Source organism: Solanum pennellii, chromosome 9 (assembly GCF_001406875.1).
Source record: "Solanum pennellii chromosome 9, SPENNV200".
In the NCBI taxonomy this organism is placed as follows: Eukaryota; Viridiplantae; Streptophyta; class Magnoliopsida; order Solanales; family Solanaceae; genus Solanum; species Solanum pennellii.
This window is the reverse complement of record NC_028645.1, coordinates 29,150,770-29,168,936: the sequence shown is the minus strand read 5'-3', so window position 1 is coordinate 29,168,936 and position 18,167 is coordinate 29,150,770. Positions and strand designations below refer to the sequence as shown.

Here is an 18,167-nt window from a genome sequence, read left to right as displayed (position 1 = left end):
GGACACGGGGGAATTTTTCTCCTCTGTTGCTGCCTGAATTGTGGCTACTCACATTACCAACAGAAACCAGACTATTTTCTGCATAATTCTTCTTCCCATTTATTTTCTTGTTTTTTTTCAAGGATAGTTTTGCAGATTGTCCTGAAGTACACCTTCTACCGATCCTTCTTGTCTCGTTAACCTTCTTTGCTCGTGTACCTGCAATGCATTTGGTAATCCTGCCAAAGTTATCCTTGAAAGATCCTTGGTATTTTCTAAGGAAGCAATGGTTGGTTCAAACTTCTTAGGTAATGTAACAAGAAGCTTGTCAATAACTCTGCTATCAGAAAGCTTATTTCCCAACATTCTTACCTTGATCACAATGCTAAGAAGCTTGTCTTAGTATTCTTTGACATTTTCAGAATCTTTATTTCTTTTTACCTCAATTTCTCTAATGATATTCATAGCTTTCATACCTTTGATTTGCTCATCTCTTTGATATTCTTCTTTTAAAAAATCCCAGATTGCTTTTGCTGATTCCAACGTCATGATTTCGGGAAAAATTGTAGTTGATAGTGCAACATATAAGCAAGATTTAATGAAAAGCAAATGTGCTAAAGTTAATGAATGAGGTGACAATATGATAAGAGACTAATGTGAAAGATAATAGCAATCTCAAATGAGCCTAAGTAAATGTTACCAAAACGTACTGACCTATGAGAGTGTAAAGTTAATAAAGAGACCCAATCCCTATGAACACTCTAATGAATGTATTGAAGTTAATGCATACTTAATACTAATGATGAGATGAGAAATCATCTAATGGCTATGATTTCCTCATACTAGAAGCCAACTTCCATGATGTATGATTTGAATGTAATGAGACTTTGTACTTAGCACCGATAGGCTAGCTGTGAGTGGTGATGCCTTCCTTCGGGAAGGGAGGAGGTTCACGTAACTCTTATGATATTAGACTGTCTGGCATGCTGGGTATGGGTATCCTTATATCTCCTATTCTTTGAACCTATACTGCAAATATAGGGATCTAGCAGGGTTCAATACCCTATATACGCTAAAATATTTTTGTTCACTTTGGCCGATGATTCCACCTCTTTTCGGTGTGGGGAAGACATTGGATTTCATGATGCTCACATGATCTATGTCGGTTAAAGTTAAAGTTCTCAATCAATGAATGAGGCCAGCCTCAAATGATGTACATAATGAAATGAATTATACCAAAGGTGTTAGGATAGGATAATCAAGAGGTAACCTAGACTTAAGTAATGACACTAGGTCATTCTTGATCATTGCACAGCGAACCCAATAAATGTCTTAAACTACATCCTAGGTATAACTGGTGTTTACACTAGCTTATGAATGTATGAAGTGAAGTACATATGAATGAATGAAGCAGACTCTGTGTTTGCTAACGAAAGATCCCTAGTTGAGGTCCCATATGTTGATCCCTCGTTATTGGGAAGTCTTGATGTCAAGTCCATGATTCCAAAGTTTCATGGAATATGAATGCATGATATGAAAGATGTTATGTGCTATATGCAATATGATATGTGCTATGTGTAAGATGTTATGTGTTGTGTGCAATATGATACGTATGATGATGTATGTTACTCTCATGGAATGACTTTCCTAATCCAATTTAGCAAGTCCATTGACTAGACCTTCCACAAATCATGGTGTTAGGAAAGAGCTATTTTTACTCATGCATGTACTTGGTGTGTTCTTGCGTATACCCATACTTAGTACAAGTGTGTACTAATCCCATACAATATCTACATTTAGGTGCTAGCACAGGTGGACGTTAGAGCTTACGCTACGACGTTGCAACTATTCGGACGTGGAGATTTTATCCGGACTTGGTAGGCCCTCATGCTTTTGAGGATGTCTACCGTTATTATCTATATTAGATGTAGTCTTTATCTAGTGGATCATGTCCCACTAGTGTTTCATTTCCAATTTCATTTAAGACTTTGTATAAGTGCCGTTTTGGCAAGAATACGATTAATGCAATTACGAACTGCTTCTTTCATTTGATTATCTCTATGTTAGATGGTTGATTTGTGAACACCTATGATGTTAAGTATAATATGTTTCGCATGAAATAAGAAAACAAAAATTTCAAATTTTCCGCTAAAATTAACCTAGAATAAGTAAGTATGATGTATGTAGGCTTGTCTGCGACCTATGAGAGGTCAACGACGCCGGTCTCGTCTGGGGTCTAGATTTCGGTCGTGAAAAAGTTTGTATCAGAGCACTAGGTTAAATTCCGGGGATAATAAGTTCACATCAACAACATGGAGTAGAATCTAAGTCATGGTAGTGAAGTGCACCACTATCCTGAACTAGACACTACATGATGCGTAGGAAAATTTTACTTCTTCTGATCTTATCGTGCTTTCTCTAATGACTAATTTTTTGGTGTTATGAGTGTATCTAATATCAGTTATATTTTTTTAAGAAAATGAACACAAGGAGGAACACTAGTCAGGGTAGAGGAGAAGCAGCTACTAGGGGTATGATTTGTCTGGAGTTCCTCCCCCTTGAGAGATTGACTTTGATATTGACTTAGAACCCAATACTAAACTAATTTCAATTTCTCCTTACAGAATGACTCCAATTGAACTCAAAGAGTTGAAGCTACAGTTAGAAGATCTCACTGATAGGGTTTCATTTAGCCGAGTGTATCCCCTTGGGGCGCTCCAGTGTTGCTTGTGAAAACGAAAGATGGAACCCTTATGATGTGTGTTGATTATTGGCAGTTCAACAAAGTCACTATCAAGAATAAGTATCTACTTCCCAAAATAGATGACTTGTTCGACCAACTCCAAAGGTCTAGTTTCTTCTCAAAGATTGATCTTCATTCAGGGTACCATCAACTTAGGGTTAGGGATGGAGATATCCCAAACAAAGCCTTTCATACCCGTTATAGTCACTATGAGTTCCTAGTAATGTCATTTAGTCTCATGAATGCACCTTCTGCATTTATGGATCTCATGAATAGGGTCTTCCGTGAATACCTTGACTCTTTTGTCATAGTATTAATTCATGACATTCTCATCTACTCTAAGACCAAGGAAGAGCATGAACAACATTTGAGACTAACCTTGCAGGTACTTAGACAAAATCAGTTGTATGCCAAATTTAGCAAGTCAGAATTCTGGCTTAGATCAGTGACCTTCCTAGGTCATGTTGTGTCCGACAAAGGTGTGGAGGTAGATCCTAGGAAGACTGAGGCTGTTAAGAAGTGGAAAAAACCTCTTACTCCCACTGATATCCTTAGCTTCTTGGGATTGGCTGGTTACTACCGCAGGTTCGTGGAGGGTATTTCATTCATTGCTGCCCCACTGACAACTTTGACTAAGAAGAAGGCCAAGTTTGAATGGACGGACACTTGCGAGAAGAGTTTCTAGGAACTCAAGGACAGGGTCACTTCAGCCTCGGTGCTTAATTTACCTAAGTGTGGTGATAATTACACTATTTATTGTGATGCATCTAGGGTTGGTTTTGGTTGTGTTCTTATGCAGGGTGGTAAGGTGATAGTTTATGCGTTCAGACCGCTCAAGGTTCATGAGAAGAATTATCCCACTCATGACCTGGAGTTGGTAACTGTGGTGTTTGCACTGAAGCTGTGGACACACTATTTGTATGGGGTGCATGTGGATGTGTTCACAGACCACAAGAGTCTCTAGTACGTGTTCACACAGAGAGAGTTGAATCTACGTCAGTGAAGATGGTTGGAGCTGTTGAAGGACTATGACATGAATGTACACTACCATCTAGGTAAGGCTAATGTTGTAGCTGATGCTTTGAGAAGGATGAGCATGGGATGTATAGCCCACGTTGAGGATTATAAGAAAGAGTTGGTAAAAGATGTACATAGACTGTCCAGACTGGGTGTTTGGTTAGTTGACTCTTTTAGTAGGGGTGTTTCAGTTCATCCTAGTTCTTAATCATCCTTAGAAGTTGGAGTCAAGAAGGGTCAGCATCTGGATCCTGTGTTGATGGAGCTGAAGGACTCAGTGTTGATTAAGATGAATGAGTCTTTTGCTTTCGGAGATAACGGCATACTTAGGTACCAGGACAGGCTGCGTGTACCAGATGTGAATGATTTGCGGACCGGGATCATTGCAGAGGCCCATGGTTCCAGATATTCCATACATCCAGGTTCCACCAAGATGTATCATGATCTTAAGCATATCTATTAGTGGGATGGAATAAAGAAGGACATTGCAGAATATCTGGCCAAGTGTCCTAATTGTCAACAGGTTAAGGCAGAACATCTTAAGCCTGACAGTGTTACTCAGATTCTTGAGGTTCCAACTTGGAAATGGAAGGGAATTAATATGGAGTTCGTGGTTGGTCTTCCGAATACTAGGAGACAACATGACTCCATATGGGTTATTGTGGACAGGATGACTAAATTTGCCCACTTTATCCCTGTGAAGTCTACTTACAGAGCCGAGGATTATGTGAGACTCTACATTGATGAGATTGTGAGATGGCATGGGATTCCTTTGTCTACCATTTCAGATAGAGGAGCTCAATTAACTTCACATTGCTGGAGATCCTTCTAGAAGAGCTTAGGCACGCAGGTGATGCTTAGTACTGCCTTTCATCCTCAGAGTGAAGGGCAGACAGAGCGCACCATTCATACATTGGAGGACATGTTAAGGGCGTGTGTGATTGACTTTTGGGGTAGTTGGGACGACCATCTGCCTTTGATAGAGTTCTCATATAATAACATATATCACTCCAGCATTGGGATGGCACCGTTTGAGGCACTGTATGGTTAGAGATGTAGGTCTCCAGTTGGGTGGTTCGAGGTTGGAAAGTGATCCATCTTAGGTTCAGAGATCATTCATGTGGCCTTAAGGAAGGTCAGGGTGATTAGGGACAGGTTGTCTACTGCTTACAGTCGAAAGAAGTCTTATGCAGACAATAGAAAACTACCCTTAGAGTTAGATGTTGGTGACCAAGTCTATTTGAAGATATCACCTATGAAGGGGGTGATGAAGTTTGGCAGGAAGGGGAAGTTGAGTCCGAGGTATGTTGGGCCATATGAGATCTTACAGCATGTGGATGAGGTGGCCTATGAGTTGGTATTTCCTGCGGATCTAAATTCTATTTATCCAGTCTTTCATGTGTCTATGTTAAAAAAGTGCCTAGGTGATCCATCATCGATTTTACCAGTTGAAGGTTAAGGGGTCGATGAAGACTTGTCCTATGAGGAAGTACCTGTTGAGATTTTAGATAGACAGATCAAGCGGCTAAGGAACAAGGAGGTTTTTATAGTAAAGGTATTGTTGAGGAATCATCTTGTTGAGGGTTCTATGTGGAAGGCTGTGGCCTGTATGAGATCCCGCTACCCTCATCTTTTCAGCCCTTGAGGTTAGACTTCCTACTGTTTAGTCTAAGTTTCCTTATCTGTCTATTCTTTGTTGCTATTGCTTGATTGTGTATAGTAACTATATTATGATCTGACTGGCATTATGCTAGATAGTTAGTAGTGTCATTTAGGGATGAATGTTCCTAAGGGGGGGAGGGATAATGTAACAACCCTAAAAAATGGATATGCTAAGTAATGCTTAATGTGTCTAGAATGCCTATGATTAGATCGAGTTCACACGGATTGATGCGCGTAGAACCAGACCTCTGAACCATTTTGACAGCCTCCAACTAACTTAGGGAGTTATTTGAGCTTGGAGAGGTTGGGTCCAGCCATGTAGGGCTCCCTAATATGATGATTTACATGGATGAGTCTTTACCGGACTTAAAAAGGGGAGATCTTAAGTTTGGAGGGTCTAGGGGTAGAATGATCTTTTTCCAGGATAAGGGTAGTATCATAATTACCCTAAATATGTAATTAATTATTTAATTAATAAAGTTTAGGGGCATTTTTGGGAGAGAGGACCAAAATTGGCCTTTGAGTGAAGTCTTGCTCCACCCGTGTTCGAACCTAGGTGGAAGCAATGATTTAAATTGTTTTTATTTAAATTGGTAAATTAACTTAATTATTTAATATTTATTTTCTGATTTAATAAAAAAGCAAAATCATATTTTTTTAAAGGGTTGAAAGAGTCCTAGTTTGACTATGTCTTTACCTAAGCCAAAACTACCTTGAACGTTTTACTCTCTCACGTCAATACCTCACTTTCACGATCATTCTCTCTTCTTTTTCACGTTTCTCTTCCAAGAAAAAAATACTAAAGCAGAATTACTAAATTTCTTCACACTTGAAGAACTTACACGAAAATATAAGAAAAACAAGCTAATAAAAAACGTTAGGCAAAAGGGAGGATTATTCCGTCTATTTGGTGTTGAAGTTGAGGGGATTTGGACGTGATTTTTGGAGAAGGTTTTGGCCAGCAAGTAAAGGTTTGAACTACATAAAAGAAATGAGTTTTCTTACTCTTGGTCCCTTTCCCAAGAGACCCTTCGGACTCAAATGAATCTACACTATAAACTAGGGTTGTTCCCCTATACACATTCCCTGTCACTAGATCCCATCAATTTGTAGGTTTGGTATGTTTGCTGGTAGAAATTAGGGACGTAATGTGTTTTCGTGATGATTATTCTCATGTATGTATGTTCGAAGTTATGTGAATGTTAAGCATGCTGTCCGAAATTATGTGTTTATGTGTGCAAAATGTGTAGACATGACACATACTCTTGGTTTGAAGTACAAAAATGACATGTTATGATTGTATTCTTAAATGCACAAACTTGTATAAATCGTGATGTTCATATGAAGTATAATGTTGCTGATTTGAATGGAAATTATTAGCTAAATGAATCCATGAAAATGCACCTAAAGATGTACTAAATGATCCATGAATTAGCCTAAAAACTAACATGTAAGTGTTGATGAAAATGAGCCGAAAAACGTACAAAATTTCCAGCATCTTGTTGATGAGTTTTTGCCAAGATAAGTGATGTGAAAAAATGCTGATTTGAGTGCAAATCTTTATAGAATTTGATCTTGAAAATGCACCTAAAGAACTCACTAAAAACTACTCCAAACATATACACATTTAACGTGAAAGAGGTGAGAAAATAGGCTGCAAAAATGTGATCAAAATTCCATCACTTTGATGTTAGTTTCGGTCAAGTTAAGTCAATTAACATGTTATGAAAAAATGAAGAAAAATAAGTGAGGTCATTGAGGATCAAAACCGTCACCTCACCATGTAAAAATTCAAAACAATAATGTACGTTAAAGGAATGTGGTAAGGGGTTTTCGAACCCGTGACCTTGACCGAAAATGTAATTCTAAAAATAAGAAATGAGAGGAGTGGGATTCGAACCCACAACCTCTCGGCCAGACATAAGGAATTATAAAGGAAATATTGGTTGAGGCATGTGGGAATCGAACCCATGGCCTCTAGGCTGATTAAGGGAATTAAGGAGAAAAAAATAAAGTGAGGTCGTGAGGATTCGATCCCACACCCGCACGGCCAACTCGGAAAAGTCAAGGAAGAGAAAATAAAAGAAATTAGGCTCTGGGGGATCAATCCCACAACCTCTCGGTCCCAAATGAAAGAAAAGCAAAAAGAAAGAAAAAAAATTAGGAAAAGTAAATGTTGGCGTTGGGGCTCGATCTCAGATCCCCAAGACAAAGTGAAGTTAAGTTAAAAATAATTTAAAAGACAAGTGTTAACCAAGGGATTCAAAGCCGGGTTCTTTTGCCCAAATTCCGTATTGATACATAAGTCATACGTGAATAAATGTTCAAAAATAATGTTGCCTACATAGATCGAAATCGAGATCTTGTCACACTTACAAGATGCATAAGTCTTGTACCACACAATCTTAGGAAGATATGAATAACTTAAACGAACTATGAAAGAAGCGTCACAACTTGTATGTATACGCACAAAAGTCTAACATACGTTTAAAGTAAGTGAACCTAATATGTAAGTAACGAAATGATGCAACCCTAGAAGGGTCAAGTAAGAGTGTGAAACACACTAAATGGCCAAGTGCATGGGCATATGATGAAATGAACATTCACGTAAAGGGGTGAGTAATTATGAAAAGCAAATGTGCTAAAGTTAATGAATGAGGTGACAATATGATAAGAGACTAATGTGAAAGATGAGACAAATCTCAAATGAGCCTAAGTAAATGTTACCAAAATGTACTCACCTATGAGAGTGTATATTTAATAAAGAGACCAGTCTCTATGAACACTCTAATGAAAGTATTGAAGTTAATGCATACTTAATACTAATGATGAGATGAGAAATCATCTAATGTTCTATGATGTCCTCATACTAGAAAACAGCTTCCATGATGTATGAGTTGAATGTAATGGAACTTTATACTGAGCACCGATATGATACCTATGAGCGGTGATGCCTTCCTTTGGGAAGGGAGGAGGTTCACGTAACTCTCATGAGATGAGACTGTCCGACATGCTGGGTATGGGTCTTCTTATATCTCCTAGTCTTTAAACCTATACTGCTAATATAGGGATCTAGAAGGGTTCAATCCCCTATATACGTTAGCATGTTTTTATTTTTTGCACATACAAAAGCGCCCTGTGGTGGAAGTGACCCAATCGTTTGTGCCAAGTTTCTCAAACACCTGACTTTGTTGGATTCCATTTGTTCTTCATCCATTGGATTTATAGAAAAGCTTTTGCCCTGCATTTTAATCTAAATGGTTCCTCACCACTTGGATAAATGATCAGACACGCCTTATCTTCAAAAAATAATTTGAACCCATTTTCAAGTAACCGTCCAACACTTAATAAATTTTTATCAATTTTAGAATTAAATAGAACTTCAGAAACAAATTTTGTGCCTATATAATCTCAATAGCTACATTCCACTTTCCTTTTGTAGGGAGGTATTCTCCATTTACAATCCTGACACTTGATGTTGTTGTTCTATTAAGCCTTTTGAAAAGCTTTTCATCACTAGTCATGTGGTTTGTACAACCACTATCAATAAGACAACTGTCACTTGAAATACTAGATGCAAAACTTGATGACACAAATAAGTGTTCTTCCTCATGTTGATTTGCAACTTGAGCTTCTCCTTGTTGTTGTTGTCGTCCTTTCTCTTTGTTGATGATCTCAGCATGCCCAAGTTTCTGATATTTTCGGCATCTTATATCCGGATTTCTCCACCATTTGAAGTGAGGATGATTCTTCCTTTCGCAATATTGACATGGGGGAATTTTTCTCCTCTGTTGCTGCCTGAGTTGTGGCTACTTTCATTACCAACGGAAACCAGACTATTTTCTGCATAATTCTTCTTCCCTTTGATTTTCTTATTTTTTTTCAAGGATAGTTTTGCAGATTGTCCTGAAGTACACCTTCTACCGATCCTTCCTGTCTCATTAACCTTCTTTGCTCGTGTACCTGCAATGCATTTGGTAATCCTCCCAAAGTTATCCTTGACAGATCCTTGGTATTTTCTAAGGAAGCAATGGTTGGTTCAAACTTCTCAGGTAATGTAACAAGAAGCTTGTCAATAACTCTGCTATCAGGAAGCTTATTTCCCAACATTCTTACCTTGATCACAATGCTAAGAAGCCTATCTTAGTATTCTTTGACATTTTCAAAATCTTTATTTCTTTTTACCTCAAATTCTATAATGATATTCATAGCTTTCATACCTTTGATTCGCTCATCTCTTTGATATTCTTCTTTTAAAAAATTCCAGATTGCTTTTGCTGATTCCAACATCATGATTTCAGGAAAAATTGTAGGTGATAGTGCAACGTATAAGCAAGATTTTGCCTTGGATTTTCTTGTATTCCTTTACTTGTTAAGCTTGACCTGAGTCATTGCTGGATTGCTTGGTAAAACAAAGAATTATGTAATCCTCCTCTACTATTTCCAGAGATTAGTTCTCTCCATAAAACACTGGTGGAGAAATAGCAGAAGAACCCAAAGAGTTTTTCGAATTCATGTTTCTGATGGCTTTTCAAGGAACCAGGTAGGGACTTTATTGATGGTCCACTCATACTACACTCACAAGTCCCTTAATAAGAGGGGTCTGATATAGATTTGTGGGTGTTAACAGCTAAAGAAAAAGCATACGACAGAAGAAGAAATAGAGAGATATTATATTAAGTTGAAAGAAGAAATGTTTAAATAGAAGGAACTCCTAACAATATGTAGTAAATAATTGAGTAACTACAAAAATAGAATCTTCCTAATAACTAGGCACTAAGTCTACCAACAACTCTACATGCCTAAAGACTAAGAAACTCAAAGCTGAAAAACTAAAACAAGAATATATATCCTCTAAAAACAGAAAATACATCAGCAACCATGTCATGATGTCAACTCAAGATTAATTAACAACTCATGAGGCAGATTGTAATAGAAATAAAGTCAGTAAACTCTTTTATCTTTATCTTAGTTATACTTGTTTAAATTTAATATGATAAACATTTTTTAATGATTTCTACTGTCGTCACAAGAATTCATTCTTTATCTTTATCTTTATTTTGGTTAGTAAATTATCTATTGTTTTTTGCCAGCCATTGTGTACTTGAAATGAGCATTTACTTAAGTCTAAAAACTCTCAAATGCAAAATTATCAAAAACAAACAGTCTCTCATTTAACAATTATCTAAATTGTGTTTGATGATACATATTTTCTATTAAGTTCAAAACAGGTAACGTACTCATTGTCCTTCAATTTGTGTAACAAATTTTGCTCTCTTAAATTCTGTAGCTAACATGGTCTTGTGATACTTTTTCGTTTTACTAAACTTCAGGGATCCAAAAATGTGGAAGTACTGGTGGTAGAAGGACAGCATTAAAGGGCGTGAACTTGAGCACCAACGCATTTCAGGGTGGTCGCAATAGACGACATGTTTCATATCATTGGAGATTTTTAGCTATTGTCCAAGGAGCTCAGATGATTGTCTTGGAAACAACATCCATTAAAATTTATACTATCAAAATTTTGAGCTGAGAAACTTGTATTTTTTTCTGAATATAAATGGGAGTAATATCAAAGAATTTGGTTTGAATTTGTAGGTTCATTACTCGATTCTGCAATTTCAACTTGTTTGTTTTATTGCAACTAAGTGAAAGAAAATCTTACTAGAAGTTATTTTGTTTACTTTTAGTATTGTAGAAGTGTAATGAAGTTGGATCTCTCTGATTGCAAATGCTTCAAAAGTATTCTAAACTTCAAGGGTTCACGAAATCTCGAGACTTTGGTACTTCAAAATTGCTCAATTTTAAAGGAGATCCATCCATCAAAAGGAAAATTTGATAGACTAAATGGTCTATCTTTGTATTGTTTCAAAAAGATTATGGGTCTTCTGAGCAGCACATGCCAGCTAAAATCCCTTGAATACTTGGACATTAGTTATTATTCATCTTTACAAACACTGCTAGCTGACATTGGAGATATGCAGAGTCTAAGGCATCTTCTTGCATGTGATACCAGTATAAAACAATTGTCTGTTGAAATGTTAAGAAGACCAAATTTAGAATCCTTTCGATGAACGTTCCACAAGATTATATATATAGAGATATTGGGAGTTTATCCAACTTAACTTCTCTAGATTTGAGCGGCAACAATTTTCTCTATCTACCCTTTGGTTTTTTGAAGTTACCATTGTTGATGTCCTTGTGTTTGAATGATTTTGAGAATCTTCAAACACAGTCATCAATATTGAATTTAGAGTACCTTGAAATTCTTGAACTTAGAAGCTGCTAAAAATTGGTCATTAAAGTGTTGACAACCTTCCTTCAATTTAGATGATCGACATGATTAATTGTACTTCTCTGCAGATTCCATTTGATGAAGGATTCTTTAGTGCCCCTGCTCTATCAATTCCATCTAGGAAATATATGAGTATGAGTCCTCTCTCTCTCTCTCGCTTGTATCACATTAATTAATTATCTAGTTGTAACATCTCACAATTCGAAATAGTTAGGAAGAAGCTTAGAACTGGAAATAGGCATTTTTGGAAATAAGTAAATGGATATTTACTTTAGTTAGAAAAAATGAGTTTTTTGTCAACTTCAACCGGTCATAACTCCTATCTCAGGATGAGTTAGGTGTATTTATAGATATGGTTGGAAATTTCTTGGAATAATCTTTCCAACACCTCTAAGTTTGCGGGATTCTGAGGTCATATGAGTAAGTTATACCCTTTGTAAGTTGGTCTCTTCGGTTACAGAATTGGCCAATCTGGATTTTAGAAGGGTAGTTTGATCTTTTCCTAAACATCATGAGGCATTTCCTATCACAAATCATAATCCTTGAAGTCATAATTCAAATCAAGGAGATTGAAGGGTCAATTCAAAGTGAAGTCAAGAGTCAAGTTAAGAAAAGTTTATCCAAGATTTCAAAGTTCTTTTACAAATGTTTTAACTTTGTTTTAAGACTTAAAGTTCACGATGAGTTAAGCAAAGAGTCAGATTTGATGTTCATTTCTTCAAAAGTATATGGGGACTAAATATTCCAGAAGGATTAAAAATGTTCACAATTAAATAAGAATGGAAACTGAGATTTCCAAAGAGCCTTTGGGCTAGTTTTCAGAGAAGAGTAATTGCTTTCTAAATGAAGAAAGAGAGGAAACATTGATTTCCAACGTAGGCTTTGAGATAACTTTTTGAGAAATAATCTCAAATCATAGAAGGAAGTATGTTTATAAACATAAGAGCTAGTATTATATTAATTTTTTGAGTACTATTGAGCACCGATATGAGGAAGAGTTCAGACAACTCACAGCCCCCATAAACCATATAACCAGTATGGATAGAAAAGGGTCAATACTTTTAAGATGATTCCTTTAGTTCTTTTTAGCATAGACGAGTGGATCTACTTAGTAGTTTAGGTTCTATGCTAATGCCAAGGTATAGGAAGGTCATGGCAGCATGAGGCAAAATGATGTATCATCACAATAGCTCTTATGTGATGGTTGTCGATTAGAGAAACTGCTACAGAAGTTAATTGTATTTTATATACACACATACATCTCAGAGTTATATTGTATCTTTGCATACATATAGAGTTGATATCATGTTTTAACTAACTTTTCTTGATATTGCACTTGTTTTAAATTCCTCTATAATGAGTTCAGTCTTGTAGAGTTGATTTGAGCCAAGTAAGTTGTTCAAATTTCTATTCAAGCCTATGTTTGTATTTTAGCATTCCAACTCGCATACTCGTACATTCAATGTACCGATTCCAGTTTTAATGCATCGTATTATGATGCAGATACAGGTAGCTAGGATCGACATCCAGCGAGTTGTTCAAAGTCATTTGGTGAGCCTCCTTGTATTTCGGAGGATGCATTTCATTGCTTTCAGTATTTGTTTTACTTTCATTAGGATGTTGTGGGGGCTTGTCCCAACATCCATCTCACTTTTTTTTAGAGGATTCATAGAAATATAATTTTAGTTGTTTAGTCTTATCAATTTCAGTTGTATAGTTTAAGACTTGAGTTACCATTTTGGCTAAGATATTATTTTTTTAAGTTATTACATGAACTTATCTTTGTTGAGTTAAAGTCTTCAGATGAGTAAGTAAGTCAGGCCAAGGGTTCGCTTGGGGCCAGCAATGGTTCTCGAGTGCCAGTCCCGCCCAGGGTGTGGACTCGGAGTGTGACACTAATTATGTCTTTGTCTAATGAAGCAGGGGTTACGAATAGATCTCCAAAGCAATGAAATACATCACTATGCCCACGTAACAGAATTATAAGTTCTTAGGAATGGTTCTCTGGTTTGTTTGTGAATTTAAAGTTTTATCCCAATATGGACTCATCGCTATTGTTGTATCTAACAACAAGCCTTTATTTTTTGAGTGGACTAGGTATATATGATAATATCCCATTTTGGACGCTTCGTTGTAGGTTGTTTGAATTTGAATTTTTTTGGTTTTGAAACAACAACAATTGTATTTTACTAACTCGTAATTGGAATTGCAAAGGAATTTAAGAACAAAAATGGAAATTGAAGAACACAAGTAGAAGAAAGCGATGAGAAGCAGAACTCATAGAAAGGGGATGAGAGGACTAAACATGTTTCTCAACAATTTCAATAATCTCTAAATCACATATCACTATCCTTTTTTATGGAAACATTTCTTTACTACTACTTGGCCTGGATCCCAAATTAACCTGATTTTATTGCTCGTTCTCAGCCCAATAACTCTTGTCAGATCAATAACGACTTGTATGGAATTAGTATATACATTGCGCTGCACTTGATTCATAACCAAAATGGTGTTGAAGCTATTGCAGCTTAGTTTGGAGTAAAACAGTGTTGTTTCAATGTGCATACTTAGAACTTGACTCAATGCACAACCAACATGGTGACAAACGAACACACTTTCTACCTGAATCTGAAGCAGATTGTGGACACATCATTAACTAAAAGAAGAGGGTTGGAATCCAAATCACTCACCGCTACAGAGAAGGAAACCAAGTAGCTGATTTTCTTGTTGCCTTTTTCATTCTAAGGACACAGGTAGACACTAATACAAGTGTGCCTACTATACTCAAACATGGAGGAACAACAACCTATAGATCATAGAGGCAAAACGAGTTGGTACGTAAGAGAAACTGAGGAGATAGAGGATTCTCTGAAGTATGGCAATGCGGCTACTAGTGTGTTTCTTCCGATCCGATCCTTCCATCACCACCTATAACTAGAGGTTGTCATTTGAGGTGTAGCCAAGAAAGAAATTGGGCAAACAAGTACGGATTGGTACTCAGGACAAAAACTCAACCTAGATCTCAAGTAAATTTATTGTTTGATGTTTAATTTTTGAGCCTTTTCGTGGTTTAGCCCTAAGCCCAACAACTTGGCTAGCGTCTGGGCTATCCGTGTTCACAACATATAATTCCATCCACATATGGATACAATAATATATATACTACTCCCACACTTGAAAAATCAGGAAGGCAAGACATTGTAACATGACAAAGAACAAAAACAATGATTAGAGAAAATCAAACAAATAGAAAGTCTCAAATAAGTGTATCAATATAAAAGATAATTGCAGCAACACATATCTCACAGTCTTGAGATTTTAGAAGTCACAAAGAAGGGAACACATCATCCTTCAAAACCATCAATTCTCTTAGTTTTGAAATCTTCAAAACAAACAAACAACATGAAATTAAACAATCACAAATCAGAGCAACCCAATGCTTCTTTGATTCTTAAAATTGTGGCGCTCAAAACACCATGAACAGAACCCACTACCTCCATTTTTTGCTGCCTGGAGGTTGGATTATTATTACCACAAATCATTATTTGAAACGTCACTGTCAAAATTGAACCATTTTGTGCATTTGCAGTGTTGTCCCTATTCGAGGAGAGCCGACCATCGGGACTTATGATGATACCAGAGGGCAAAATGGGAACTTTTGTTGCATCTCCTCCATTGACTATTGAAGTGATTGCTCGTAAATCTATGGGTGCATAGACTAAAAATGCTTCCATTTCATCAATACTCGTCTCTTCAAGCACTAACATTTCCTTATGCATATTATAAGGCTGTTTATGCATTACAATAATTAAGAAATATTAGGATAAATACTATAAAAGAATAAGTGACGATATGTTATGTTGCTAAACAATAAAAAATTCACAGCTAATCCTATTTAATAATGAATAAGAAAAGGATTATAAGCAATCTTGTTAGCTATAGGGCTATAGGTCATTTAACAACAGATTTACGAAGAATTTCATAGCTAATTCTTGTTCTTTTTCATTGTGAAATATATTTAGCATTATAAGTTTACCTAAAAGATAGTTAAAAGATAATTATTGGATTAACCAAAAAGCCAAGTGAAATTATAAATATAGAAAATGAGACAAACAACAACTTGCTATAAATGGTAAGCTATGATTAGTGTATATAAATTAAACATGAGAAAGTTCGTCTTTTTGTTTGTGTCTTGTAATTGTTAATTGAATATAAGTCAAAAGTCATATTGGATCGTAGAAAATTCATTTTGATTCGATAATTAAAGCACAAAAAGTCAAAAGGAAAACAAGATACAAGTTTAGAAATTTTGGTATTTTTGCATGAGAAAAAATATAAATCCAGTCATAAGTAATATTATTTGATTCTTGAAAAATGTCATTATTAAATGATAATTTAGGCAGAAATAGCTAATTATAAATAAATAAATATGACAAATACCTGAATAATCGTAATGTTATTTCCCGGAATAGTTCCTGTAAGTACTCGATCTAACTCAATAATATTATTTCCACCGGTCAAAATATCCCACTGAAAAAAATCAAATGATAAACAATATCATAATTTAATTGACAAAAAATTAGTTTGTCGGATGAGTATTATTTAAGATCACCTATTTAAAATAATATATGTACAATCAATGCCAATACTAGCAAAACATGTAGATGATATAATATGTAGGGGCTTGAAAAAATAAAATCGACCGATAAATCGAATCGAAAAAGTTCTATTGGTTTATTGCTATTAGATTAATGGATTTTAATGATCTTATATATATATATATAGATAAAGAATTATCAGGTGTAACGACCTGTTTAGTCGATTCGAGCAGTAAGATTATTTTGATAAAAACTGACTGGGTCGACGAACCACGCGACGGACCGTCATGGTCACGACGGCCCGTGATGGATTCCGTCGTCCCATACTTGTGTAATTTCTTCTGTACTCTTCTCATTACCCTCGACGACAAGTAGGACGAACCGTCATAGGCACGACGGACCGTCGAGGGGCTTCATTCCAAAACACTTAAACTCTGAAAATATGGTTACTAAGATCGACTCTCTGAACTTCACGACGGAACTGCAGGACGGACCGTCGTAGGTACGACGGACCGTCACAAACCATTTACTGAATTTAACTCTCTGAACTTTGTGACGGACCTGCAGGACGGACCGTCATAGACGCGACGGACCGTCACAAGTTGCGTACCCTAACTGGGTCGGATTTCTGCTAAAAGTTTTAAAGGGGTGTTTTGGACTATTCATGACGAACTTTACGAAATTAGTGGGGTAAGTTTAATAACTTATTTACTTGTAGGGTTAAAGGAGATAACCTTGAAATAAATAATGGGTTACTTTTATCATAATGAATTACATGATAATTCGGGTAAAAGAAAAAGAATCTGGAGAAGAAATATAAAAAGAAGCAGAGAGGGAGAACGAGCGAGAAAGAGAGAACGAAGAGGAAAGCAAAAAGGCATTGTGGAGATAGCTTGCTTGATCACGATTCTTCGGTGGAGATAGGTTATGGTTTATGCTATGTGATAGTAAACTCTTAATAGCGATTGATCTGTATTGGGTGGTATCGTAAAGTCTTCTATATACTTGATTGTGTGTTTGTATGTTGTGATCGTATAATTGTGGTGGTTAGAATGATAAGACTGTTGAATTTTCAATCCTAACTCCTCTTTGTTAAGATGATGATTGACATAAAGAAAGCTTGATAAACTTAAATAATGAGATAGATGGATCGGAGTGTCACGTTCCGACACGTAGGAATAATGGATCGGAGTGTCACGTTCTGACACGTAGGAATAATGGATCGGAGTGTCACGTTCCGACACGTAGGAATAATGGATCGAGTGTCACGTTCCGACACATAGGAATAATGGATCGGAGTGTCAGTTCCGACACGTAGCATTAGGGGATCGGAGTGTCACGTTCCGACACGATAAGAATAAAGAGAAGTAATCTTGAATTATGTTAATATACTAAATTTCAAGGAAACTATTTTCCCAAATGAGTATGGTGTGGAGGCTTGAGTCCTCATAGATGTGCTTGAGGTTGTTGTCAATGGTTTTTGTACTTGTTGATTGTCACCTGTGGAGTATTTTGGTTGGTTTACATTATTATTCCATATATATTGCTTTCTATTTTGAGTTGGCCGATGATACCTACTCAGTACTTCTTCCTTGTACTGACCCCTACTTTTATGTTCTTCTTGTTGTTTTGTGGAGTGCAGCAAGTGCACCAGTGACTTCGACTCGTCCACAACTATAGCCAGTCTTCAGCACGTCAGATTTCAGGTGAGCTATTATTCCTAGCTCGGGCTGGATTCTCTTCTTCGCGTCTTGATGTCTTCGAAGTTCGGACATGGACCATCGTTTTACTTATTTTAGCTTTTAAATACTCTTATACTTAGTAATTTGAGGATAGAAGTTCTTGATGTGATGACTTCCAGATTTTGGGGATG

At 36.4% G+C, this 18,167-nt stretch overlaps 1 pseudogene; it reads right to left on the bottom strand.

The window, feature by feature from the left end:
• Positions 1-15,012: 15,012 nt before the first annotated feature.
• Positions 15,013-18,167, bottom strand: part of LOC107030869 — an 18,555-nt pseudogene continuing 15,400 nt past the window's right edge.